Raw genomic sequence first — 13,277 nt, 5'->3', positions numbered from 1 at the left:
GACGATAATCTGGAAGTTTTTTCCCCTTTGAATAAATAACCATTCTATTAATCATAATTCCAAACTGGTGTGGGATTGTTTGTGACTTATGCCTTCAATTGAGTTTTGAGTGCTATTTTGTTTCAGAAGGCAATCAACAAGTTTGCAGATACAGAGAAAATCATTTAATTTTGAAGAGAAATGCTAACAACAGTATGGAAATATCACAGTACTATATTAATTAGAAAACACTTTTTGAAGATAGTCATGCACCAAGTTGAGACATTATTATACACATAAAACATATTTTACTCTTCCTAATCTATCCTTCCTTAAGATTTCTCCATCAGTTTAAAACCGAGTTAGTTGTAAATTTTATGCTTTTGTTTTTCAAAGAAAAATTACTTCAGGTGTAATTACATTCTTCAAAGACTTAGAAACAAAAGATACAAACAAACGACTTAGGACAATGTCCATCTTATAAATATTTAATTGAAATCAAAATCTTCATTTTCTTTTCTAAATCTCTTTTGTTATAAATCAGTTCGATGTTTTGAACATACTTTAACTGATTTTACTTGCATTGATAAAAAATTATTAAAGTACTTTAATAAAAGTTTTTAAAGTTCATTCTCAGGGACTGCATGCTTTCTACTGCAAGCTTATTGTAATTCAATAAAATGTTAGTATAGAAACCTTTATTTCATAGTAAAGAGTAAACTCACTAATAATATATATTTTTTATGATTGCAATAAACTGAAGCTTTTTGCAGACACCAAGCAAAACATTAATAGGACTCAATTTATGCTGAACTGATTTGTTTTAAGACATTGAGACCAAGTATGAATAAAATGTACTTCATGAATTATTTCACTCATATAACTAATATTTACTCAGGCTTCACTATGTACAAACCTTTTTAAGTGAGGAAAATAGTAATGTGACTAAAACATGCATGCCTTGCAACATAAAAAGGAAGATATGGAACATGTCATCACACATATAAAAACTGACAGTAAGAAGAGTGACAAAAGTTAGCACTAGCTCATCAGAGAGTATTCTAGATAAAAAATCTTACACATGACAAGATAGCCAGTGGTAGATAACCTGGGCTAATCATTGAACTGATTTCTGACAGGAAGAAAAATTTAACTGGCTGAGAATTGTGTGTTGTGAATGAGTAAAGAACTTCCTCTTGGTATTTTCCACTGAGATATTAGCCTGAAACATTCAGGTTGGACTCGAAGTCACAGGAACTCAAGCATGTTTCTTGATGGGAAACTGTATCAGGAGACAAGAGCTGTGAGGAAACTGGTGGCTGGCACAGCAAGGCTACACAAGGAAGTCTGTACGCTGTGTATTTTTGTTCTTAGAGCAATAGACATCTATATGATCTCTGTTACCTGGCCTAACAGCTGACTGATAGGTGGACTTTATAATTTTTTTTATATCTTGATAAGGAAATGTAAGAGAACAGTCACTAGACAAATACTAAGGCAATAATATCAATAATGCATCATATCTATATTCTAAGTAAAAAGGAATTTTAGCATAATGAAAGAAATAGAAAAAAATAAACAAATAAATACTCCATGCAGAAAATACAAAGAAAATTAATTATATATATTTATATTCTAAAACCTAACGAAATGTTAATAGATTCAGGACTAATTGGTGGATGTATCATATTTTACACAGGAAACCTCGTTTATTTTAGAAAATATTTAAACCTCATTTGTTAAACTTATACATGAACACAATATGACATATGTATAAGTTCTGAGTGACTACAATGTTTTCCTAAGCTATGTTTTATGAAGCCACTGAAACATAATCATATCTTTGTTTCATAAGAAATGTGAATTATGTTTGCCCTTTGATAGAATCTGACAGAAGTCATAATAAGAAAATTATACATTGGCAAAATTGAACACATCAGCAATAGGAGTTAGTGATATTTGTCATTTATGAAAACCCAAGATAGACATATGAGCATTAACTGTATCTCTAATCATAAGTGGGAAGTGACCCAATATGATAAATTAATTTTCTCTATAAATCTCAGGAAAAAAGTGAAATTTCTAGAAATACTAAATTAAACTTAGCTGCATACTAATCTAACTTTCTTGTTAAGAAAAATATTGACAATATTTTCAAGGATAAGCAGATGATTTAGATTTACATTATGATTTTATTTCCTACTTATTCATTTTCATCTACAACACTTGTTCAAGAAGCAGCATTTCCTCTGTGTAAAGTGGAAGCAGGATGGTCTGCTCCTTCAAACATGTCAATGGGTGTATTTGGGCACAGGAAATATGGTGAAAGTCAAGGGAATACACTTCTAGCTTTATAATCTGGGAGAACCTCTATATATTTTCATGCGTTGTTGATCATATGACAATAATTTTAGGTATCCAAGGTCCCCATGTGGACTATTAGACTTTATCGGGTATTCTAATACTTTCCATGTGTATGCACATTCCTAGGAAAGTAACCACCTCTATATGTTGACACAAAACCTCTGGAGGAAGTGAATCCAGGCAGAAATGACTGTAATTGGGGGGCATTTGAGGGTGTGATATATAAACCGAGGGCAGTGCAAACTCCCTGAAATCTATGGCATTGAGCCTAGTAAAGTCTTCTAATAATGGGGGCTATAAAGTCCTAACTGGAAATCATCTATATTCAGCCAGCCTCCAAACAGTGGGACTGGGGCAATAACCCAGCAACAAAATCTACAACATATAATCTGTCCTCCTGCAAGATGTGCAGGGGTAATGATGACAGAGAAATTGTGAAAATGGCCAGCCAATGGCTGGTCCAATCTGAGGTCCATGAAAGGAGCAGGAACCCATGCCTGACACTGACTGAATTGAAAGAACCAGAGGCAGAACAGCCCGGAGACCCATGGTAGAACCAAACACCAGTGCACAAAAACCGTCAATGACATGATTCCTGGTGATATTCGGCTGTACTTAGACTAGTTTTGCTCACAGAGTTGTCTTCCAACAACAGATGGGAGTGGACACAGATACCCACAGACCAACACTAGGTGGAGCCAGAGGAGCTCCACAGAAGAGAAAGAAGCTTTGTACAAGCCAGTTGAGTAGAGGACACCAGTAGAACTCTGCCCACACAATCAACTAAAGAGGACTCACATGGGCTCACAGAGACTGAAGCCAGAACACGCACCCTTTATGGGTCTGAGTTTCATCCTCTGCATATACGTCATGGTTGTGAATCCTGCCCTTGTTGAACCCCCAACTGTGGAAGTTGGCGTGTCTCTCACTCTTTTCCCTGTGCTGGAACATTTCCCCCCTTCTGGGTTGCTTCATTCATCCTTCATATAAGCTTCATATAAGCTTACTTTAAATGTAAGCTCGCTGAGAGCCCTGCTCCATTTTATTTTAAAGAAAATAGATCTGGGGAAAAGAGAGGTAGGCAAGACAGTAGGGAGTACAGGGAAGGGAAGTTGATTTCTATATTATTATTATAATTGCTATTATTATTTTTAAAAGAGAAGCATAAAATTAACATTAGTAGATAATTTTTTTTCAAAGTTTATTAAATTATAAAAGTTTCCATTTCCGCCCCCCTCCCAACACCCTCCCACTCCCCCCACTCCCTCTCCTCCTCCCTCTCCATCCCTAAGAGCAGTCAGTGTTTCCTGCCCTGTGGGAAGTTCAAGTTCCTCCCCTCTGCCTCCAGGTCCAGGAAGGTGAGTATCCAAACAGACTGGATCCCAGAAATCCAGTATATGCAGAGGAAACAATTCCCAGTGTCATTGTCAATGGCTTTTCAGAAAGACTCCGGGCCAGTCACATTCAGAGAATCCGGCCACATTCAGAGAATCTGGTTGAATCACGACCTCGTTCAGTCCCAGTCCAACTGGCCTTGGTGAACTCTCATTAGATCAGTCCCCTTGTATCAGTGGGTGATCGCACCCCTCGCGGTCCTGATTTCCTTTTTCATGTTCTTCCTCCTTCTGCTCCTCATTTGGACCTTGGGGGGCTCAGTCCGGTGCTCCAATGTGGGTCTCCGTCTGTATCGCCATCCATCATTGGATGAAGGTTCCCTCTGGTCTTGCCTTCTTTGCTCACGTTCTCTTTCCTTCTGCTTCTCGTTTGGACCTAGGGAGTTAAGTCCAGTGTTCCAATGTGGGTCTCTGTCTCTATCTCCATCCATCGCCAGATAAAGGTTCTATGGTGATAAAAAAAATATTCATCAGTATGGTTATGGGCCAAGGCGGTTCAGGCACCCTCTCCTCTGTCCAGAGAAAATAGACAAGAGTCCCAGGTAACCTCAGATGCATGGGGGGGTGGGAGGGTTGTTGGAAGGGGAGAGGGTTAGAGAGAAGGGAGTAAGGGAGGAATGGGGAAAGCTCGGGGGACTGGGATGGGGGGGAGGGAGGAAGGATGGATATGGGATCAGGGAAGAATATATCTCAACTAAGGGAGTCATTTTAGGGTTTACAAGAGACTTGGTTATAAATGGGATCCCAGGTCCAAGGAGAGATCCCCAGATAGTAGATAATTTTAAATGTCTTAAACTTTCATAAAACAAAAATTTTGAACTATTTTTTGTTTGTTTGGTTGCTTTTGGTTTTTTAAGACAGGGTTTCTCTGTGTAGCTGTGGAGCCTGTCCTGGCACTAGCTCCCTAGACCAGGCTGACCATGAATTCACAGAGATCCACCTGCCTTTGCCTCCCTAGTGCTGGTATTAAAGGCAAGTACCCCTATCGCAAAGGTTAATTTTGAACTTTAAATGTAAGATAAGTAGGAAAGCCCAGACTATACAACTCATTTTTAAATAAACAACTCTCTAAAAACTTCCTTCTTAGAGTAGTGACTCTGCAGGAAAGACAATAATCCAAAGAAAGGGAAATGTGGAATACATAAATTAGAGCATTGAATGTGGAAACATGATAAGGAATATCAGTGGAGTGTGGAGAAAGCAAGTAGCAGAACCTCAGTGTCCTCAGAAGCACAGACAGACTGCCAGTGTCTGGGATAGTTTTACATATTTTGGTACAAGGATTCTCAGCTAAGAAAATCCCTCCACTAGATTGCCTTGTAGACAAAGCTCTGCTGTTTTCTTGAAAGAGGATTGATGTAGGAGGGCTCAGTCCATAATTTCTAGTACCACTGATTGGTGTGATAGTCCTATGTTGTTGGAGAAGACAAGCTGAGATCATCATGGAGAGTAAACTTGTAAGCAACACGTCACTGTGTAATCTGCTTCAGTTCCTTCCTCCAGGTTCTTGCCTTGATTTCCTACCCTGACTTCCTGTAGGAGGAACTAGGAAGTATACTTGAAAAAAGCCAATTTCTCTTCAATTTGCTTTTGGTTACAGTGTTTTATCATGATTATAAAAACCTTAAGACACCAAGGGAGAAACAATAAGGCTAAACGCTAGTACTTTTCAGTTTCACTTTATGAAGTGAATATTTGAAGATGTGGAATAATGTAAAGAATTAACAATAGGTATGTACAAAAATAAACATGTAAAACTGGTTGTGCCAAAGTATGATTCTTTCAACAGAGCCACCCTCTCAAGTTTCAGGAATGCACAGAAGAAGTGAAAATATTGTAAGAGCCAGAGGTAGCAGATGCCTCCAAGAAAATGGTGTTTTTCAAAAACAATAGTATTGACACACAAATAATCTCAGACAGCGGCATCATGCACAAGAGCTGCTTTGGTTCAAACAAGACAAGATTGTAGCACCGAAGTGCAGCACTGGATGCAAAGTCACACTGCTATCCAAGATGCTTTTGTAGTTGATTACTAATGCCAAAGGGAACACCACTTGTCTCCAACCCCGTGCTGCTGGGTATATCAACCACATTTCAAGGAAAGACCCATGCTCAGGAGTAGTTGCCCAGTAGAAAACAAACTCCACGCCTCTTTACCTTTTTTATTTTTTGGGTTTTCGAGAAAGGGTTTCTCTGTAGCTTTGGTGCCTGTCCTGGAGCTAGCTCTTGTAGACCAGGCTGGCCTCGAACTCACAAAGATCCGCCCGCCTCTGCCTCCCGAGTGCTGGGATTAAAGGCGTGCGCCACCACCGCCCGTTGTCCTTTCCCTTTTATATAAGTGAGTTTTGCTTTATTTCGTTTTATTTTGATTTCTTTGTCTTATGGTTTGTGTTTATTTCCATTTCGGTTTCGAGAAACAGAGATAGAGAAAGAGAGAAAATGAAGTTGTGTGGGTAGGGAGCTAGGAAGGGATTGTGAGGAGCTGTGGAAGGAAAAGTATTTTAAATACAAGAGAAAAAAGTAAATATATTTTCTCCTCTACAGACAAGTGAAATGAAAGTGTATTACTGCTACCCAGTGGTTTCAAGCTGGATACTATCAAACTCATTTCAAATTTTGGGTGGTAGTTAATTACCCTTCAATTGGATCTGCAATAGATGAGCATTAACAGAGTTTCGCCATCTAGCAAGACATCTTTCAGAAAGACACTTCTTGACAGGAGAAATGTAGAATGAAAGCAAATCACTTCCAAATTCTCTGTGACACAAATTAAAATAAAATCAAGTTAAAAAAATATGAGAGCGTTCTCTCTCGTCTTTGATCCTACCTCCACATCTTCATATACAATATGCAGTAGCCACAGAAACAAGGGAAGTATAAAGGTAACAAAGGCAGTAGTGTGGTGGCTGAACTTGAGAGAGGACTAGCAGGATGACAAGAACTAGGAAAATAAAAGAAAAAGTCAGTAAATCCGACTTGTGAAGGGATGAATCAGTACAGGAAAAGGAGTCAGGAAGAATAAATATCACCAGCTTGAGAAAGTTTCAAAGAATATTACTTTATATTTAACTAAAATTATTCAAGTGCATGTGTTTGAGAGTGTGCATGTGTGTGTGTGTGTGTGTGTGTGTGTGTGTACTTTAAAGAAAGTTATAAAACTCAGGCTGACAATATTTGCAATAGAACCACTGACAAACAAAAATCCCAGTGCTAACCAAAAGAAACCTTTGGAATTGTTATCCAAGTGACTTCCAATATATCCCATTGGTGGAGTATAATGGTCTCCTCTTTAGAGGTTCAAAGTAAGTAACTACGTTGCTGAGGACACTTCAAACTTGGAACCTAGAACTCAGATAATTTGATCTGTATCTAACTTGAATCATTCACTCCTGTGCCCTAGCTTCCTTATACCAGAAAATTCTATTAAAGCTTCCATTGGATAGACACAATAGTCCTATCTTGCTTTGTCACCTATCCACAGTAATGACGAGCAAGGCAAGAGATCCATAGAGGTGCAATGGTGATACTCACATGTTAGTGGTAACTCACAGCTATGTAATTGGACCAAAGGTCACTTCATTTTCTATTGAAATTGATATTGAAACTGAATGGAAACCATCCCTGCTACTAGAAACCTAGCCAACTACCTGGGGTTAGTGAAGTCATGAACACTAAAAAAGAACCGACTTTTGCCATTCTTCTAGACCATGTAATTTCTAACTACCTTCCAAAACTTATCCTTATATCCACAATTAAGTTTAACTATCATTCCTTATGGAAGTATCTCTTTAGAGCAAATTAACACTGGTACACGAAAATCACAAGAGGGGGTCAAAAAGTATTGGTGATCCCAGTGCCAAGAATATATCCACATCATATTTCTTGAATCAATGGCTCAGAAACCGTCATGGAAGAGGGTGTGAAAATATTATAAATGTCAGAAGACCAGAAAGTCTTCTCTGAAACAGGATCTCCTATAAATGGCTTTAGAAATAAGACAAGAACAATGGCATAATCCTAGACATGCTGATATAGAATGGAAGACATTTCTTGTGGCCCCATCCATAAACTCATGAGTACAGGCAGCTAATGACTGCCAGGAAAGAAATAATAAGCCTTCCTCAGGGATGGGTTCCCTTATTAGTTATTTGATGCAAAGTGGTCAGTCCTGAAACCATAACACAAAACTAACAAAAGTGTAATCAATAGGGTGTATTTATTAATTCGTGGGTACAAATATATCTATGTAACAATAATATCAAAGGAACGAAGGTTTGAGATTGGGGCATGGAATAGGCTGGAAGAAGTGTAGCTTTCACGGTTAGGGATGGTGGTGGTATGAAATTGAAGAGGGAAAGTTAAGTAGTTTTATTTTAATTGAAAATATATAAGACACCAAGCTTCTGATTTGTATGAGCAGAGCTCATGAAAAACTGACCACTTCTCACTGTTTCCAATAGAAGTTTTCCTTTTATTTTTATTTTTCAACTATTCTGCTGTTGCTGTTAATTTTATTGGCAAACACACACATACATCACACACACATACATATACACGCATGTGTGTGTGTACATGTCTTTATACTATAGCATGCTTGTGAACATGCCAGAGAAATCCTTGGCAGAATATGTCCTTTACTTCCACCATGTGGGTGTTAGGGACCAAACTTGTATCCTAAGGCCCTGGAGTGAACATCTTCCCCTCCTGAGTCATGTCACTGGCCTACAATAGAGTATTTTGCTTATGATCAGAGCAGAGAGAGAAAAAAATGGTCAAATACATTCCTTTGATTTCACATATATACTTTAACTCACACACACACATATACATACATACATACAGATGTACATGCTCACATATAAATATACACGTATATTTATTTAGCAAAATTGTCACTCCAATTAGGAAAAGAACATAACCGTGGACTTCTGGGAACCCCTCCAGAGCCAAGCCTCTTGCAAACCCCAAAATGGGTCCCTCAATTAAGATATCTCCTTCCTGCTCCCATATCTCCTCCTTCTCAACCATCCCACTCCTTCAATCTCTCCCGGACCCTCCTCTTCTCACCTCTCCCTCTCCCCTTCTGTTTACACCCACTGCTATGCTCCTAACTTTTGACAGACAATCTTGCCTGCTTTCAATTTCCAGGCTGATCTATTTTTTTCTTTGGGTTCAAAACTGCAATACCAGGTTGATGCGTGAAGTGGACAGAGAAAGCTCCTATTTCAACTTCTCATTCCAAAAATCCTTTTAATATATTGTCCTTGGATAGTGGTCGCATCAGATATTAAACTGATAAAAACAGATACTACACTTGATCTTAGCCAAAAGTCTGAGAAGGACCCTGGGCAGAGGAGGAGAGGGTGCCTGAACTATCCTTGTCCTGTAGTCAGTCTGATGACTATCTTGAATAGAACCTTCACCAGGTGGTGGATAGAGACAGTAACAGAAACCCACACTGGAGCATGGGACTGAGTTCTCAAGGTTCAGTTGAAGAGCAGAAGGAGGGAGAATATGAGCAAGAAAGTCAGGACTGTGAGGGATTCACCCACTGAGACAGTGTGCCTGAGCTAATGGTAGCTCACCAACTCCAGCTGGACTGGGAATGAACAAGCATGGGATCAAACTGGTCCCTTTGAATGTGGTTGACAGTTGGGGCAGACTGAGAGGCACTGGGATTTGTCTCTACTGCATTATCTAGCTTTTTGGGATTCTGTTCTATTTGGATGCATACCTTCCTAAGCCTGGATGAAGAAGGGTGGACCCTGGACTTCCCACAGGGCAGGTGCCTTGCCCTCTCTTAGGACTGGATGGAGGTGTGGGGGGAGAGTTTCAGGGGGAGTGGGAGGGAAGTGGGAGGAGGGGAGGAAGTGAGAATTTTGATTGATATTATTTTTAATGTAATAAAAAAGAAAAAAAAGTTAATCTGTAATCCCCCAAAGGAAAAGAACATAAGCAGTTTGTATTTCAATTACGATTACCTACTTAAAATTAGTTCAATAGGAGTCAGTACATAATGCATAGCTTTTGATTTTCACCTGTCATATAATTTATAGATTTCATAGATTGCGAAAAGCTGTAATAAGAATGCTTTACACAAGTATAAAATGAAAATGTAGCTTCCATAAATAAATAGTTATATAGATAAAGTTTTATTGGAACACAACGATACCCAGGGATATAGATATTGCTATTGGATGCTTCATTGTTTAAACAGCACACACAGACATTGTCTGATATATTTTAATGTCCACCAAGTCTAACAATAGCTACTTTGTCTTTACAATATTTTCTGACACTTGTTTAAACTGTTATTTAATAATCCCACTAAGAACTTTAAGTTTAAAATCCCTTCTATACACATTTTAAGAGAGGGATCCAGCCATAGTGATTGAATACTGAAATAACAAAACTATCTATAAAAATTAATGGCAACAGGTCTTAATCTATAATCAGTTTAAACTTACCTTCTCATTTGCAAAGTACAACTTACTTTCAAAGACAAAATTATAGTAGTATATTATTTGTGTTTTAATAAATATAGCTATCGTGAAGATCAGAGGGCAAAGCAGCTATACTAGTCAGCGATACAGGCCAGGAAGTAGTGGTACACATCTTTAATGCTATGATTTGGGAGAGAGAGGAAGAGAGATCTCTGTTAGTTCAAACCATCCTGGACTACACAAGATTGAATCTGTCTAAAAGTAAAACAGAGCTCACACAAAGGTGACCGCAGTACTTGGGATCACATACCTTCAATCCCAGCACTAGCAGGGTAGAGACAGGTGCAATATGACTGGGTGGAGAGAGAAATATAATGGGGAAGAGACAGAAAGGAACTCAATGGAGTATGGAGTGTTGAGTGTCGGGTGTGGAGTCTTTAGGATTTGTGGAGACAGGACCTCAATCATTTTTGATCTGAGGAAGAGGTAAGAGCCAGTGGCTGGTTGCTTTGCTTTTCTGATCTTTAGGTTGAACCCTAAAATATGTCTCTAGGTTTTTATTATTCATGCTGCAAAAGATCACCCCAGAATTGACATCAAGTTATAGAAATAATTAAACTTCATTCATTTGGATCAATTCAGCTGTCCAGCAACATGACTTATATACAAACTGTCAGGAGTTCAGTTCTCCTTTGGATACAGAAAAGTGTTTAGCAGAAGAGGGGGGCAACACAAAAAATAAGGCTACAACCACTCTCACTCAATGTACAATTCAACGTTTACGTTACAATGCTTTTTTTTCTAATCACAAAGTAGAAATTTAGTTATGGCAGGATTATGTGAAACTATAATAAACATGGATTTTAGACACTTGATATCTTAAGTATTTTCTTTGCTCTAAAAGCCAAAATTCAGTCAGTATAAACTTTAGTAACTTTGAGACAAAATTGCTCTTCATGGAGCAAGGCTCTCATGATGAATGTAGAAAATGGGGACCTTATTTAGTAGCTTTGAAATGGATCTTGAAAAGATTCCCTTTTTATTTCCATACCAATCACAATAGAGATATTTTAAAAATTAGTAACTCTTAACTTCCAATTCTCCATTAATGAATGGAAAATATAGAAGGATGCCCACCAGAGAATCCAAGTCCAGCAGAAATTGCATAGATACCAAAGTGGGAAAAAATAGCAATAACTGAGGATTGTGCAGTTAAACGTTGGTGCCACAGTCTAATGTGCCTCCTCCTCTTATGCCTGTTGTATGCTTTGCAATTAAGTTATCTCTCAATAAACCAGAGGGAGTGGTAACAAAGGGTATGCCATAGGAAGTAATGAGAGCTAATACTGCTTTTGAAAGTACAGAAAAAAGAGGTTGGTTCATTCCCAGCCATCAAATTCAGTATATTTTTTTAATCCTTGGAAACAATCATGGTCAATGAGAGTGTGAAGACAGAAACACATGTTCACAATGTACACATTGGCTTGATTCCACATCCATCAATTACTGCTATACGTGGGGTAACATAATTGAAAATTGAGTCAACCCATAGGCAGTTACTGTAATTAAGGATTGTTGCTGGCAAGGAAGATTAAAAAAAAAATGTCTGTAGAGTACTCAGAGAGTTAAATCTCAAGATTACCAGTGCATTCCATTTATTAAGAGTATAAGTAGATATAAGAAAAATGGTGGGCTGGAGAGATGGCTCAGTGGTTAAGAGCACTGACTGCTTTTCCAGAGGTTCTGAGTTCAATTCCCAGCAACCACATGGTGGCTCACAACCATCATCTGTAATGAGATCTGGTGCCCTCTTCTGGCTTGCAGGCATATATGCAGGCAGAGTACTGTATACACAATAAATAAATAAATATTAAAAAAAAAGAAAAATGGTAAAACTCTAGGAATTTAAAGTTCTTAAAATAAGAAACAGTTATCTCAATGGTGACAAGCTTAAAGTATAAAGATAAATTTATTAGGGAGAGTGCTGAAATACCTATATGTATTTATCCTTATTTTGATATGTGAGGTCTGAATTAATTTATTAATATTTAATTTCAGGTTGCTATATGTACTAATGTGAATATCAATATTTGTTGTATCTGTAATATACACAAAAGCATGTATTATTCCATTATCAAGCTTAGAAGTTCATTATACTTCTAATGAAATAATGTTCTCATCATCATTTCAAAGAGAACTCCAAGTACTATTCAAATTTAATTCTAATTTTATGACATTAAATACTGTGATGCCCTTTTCAGTCTACCTTTGTCTAACTCTGATGAATTTTTAAATTTTAACTTATCAAATTGAATTTTGTATGTGAACAGATATGTGATCTTTTTTTATAAATAAGTTTACCATATAAATTCAGACTATGTACAAGGGTGTATCTTTTCTGTTTTATGCCTCTCTTGCATTTTCTATACAGTGATTTGTGTTTTCCTGCTTAATGAATTTTAATTTTATCATTATCTATTTCAAAAATCTACACTGTAATGAAAAGATAGAAGATATGATAATTAAATTTTTTAAACTCAACGTATATAGAAGGAAGTGTTAGTAGAGAACCATGCATTTGTGTGTTAGTGTGTGTGTGTCCATGTGTGCGTCTCTATTTATGAGGTAATGTGGATCCAAATCAGGCCTTTCATAGATTAAAATGGTCCTCCACAATTAAATTATATTCCCAACCCTGTGGAAGTACTTTTCTTATATAAGAGAATGTCCCATACCAGTCTTTTTTTTTTTTTTTTGAATATGACACAAATTTAATCCTAACATTAGGGGTGGCATCAGCGTTGTGAACTTTTCTCAGCATATTCCTCATTAAAAGTTTATTTAAAAAATAAATATTTCAAAAACACTATAACACTACAAATTATTTTAAAACCCTTTTATTTCTGAAATTATTGTTCATTCTAAGTTGCTGCTATGCTTTTCTCATTTTTGTGTGATATAGTCATTGTGAAATATTTTATTTCATTTGCCTGTCTAAATCTTTATGCTCTTGTGAATAACAACCTGTCTTAATAGAACTCAGCTTCTGATTTGGTTGGGATCCACAAACCTTTTAATCTGCTTTTCTTTTTTTTAA

The 13,277-nt window shown here is 37.3% G+C and overlaps 1 non-coding gene across 1 annotated transcript; it reads right to left on the bottom strand.

The window, feature by feature from the left end:
• Window positions 1-8,893: 8,893 nt before the first annotated feature.
• LOC125397728 (U2 spliceosomal RNA) lies at window positions 8,894-9,081 on the bottom strand. The gene has a single exon (XR_014997227.1). It is a non-coding gene; the product is annotated as a U2 spliceosomal RNA (small nuclear RNA).
• Window positions 9,082-13,277: the final 4,196 nt, after the last annotated feature.

The sequence above is a fragment of the Myodes glareolus genome, chromosome 15 (assembly GCF_982192425.1).
Source record: "Myodes glareolus chromosome 15, mMyoGla1.1, whole genome shotgun sequence".
In the NCBI taxonomy this organism is placed as follows: Eukaryota; Metazoa; Chordata; class Mammalia; order Rodentia; family Cricetidae; genus Myodes; species Myodes glareolus.
Note: the sequence above shows the minus strand (reverse complement) of the source record. Positions and strands in the feature narration are given on the sequence as shown.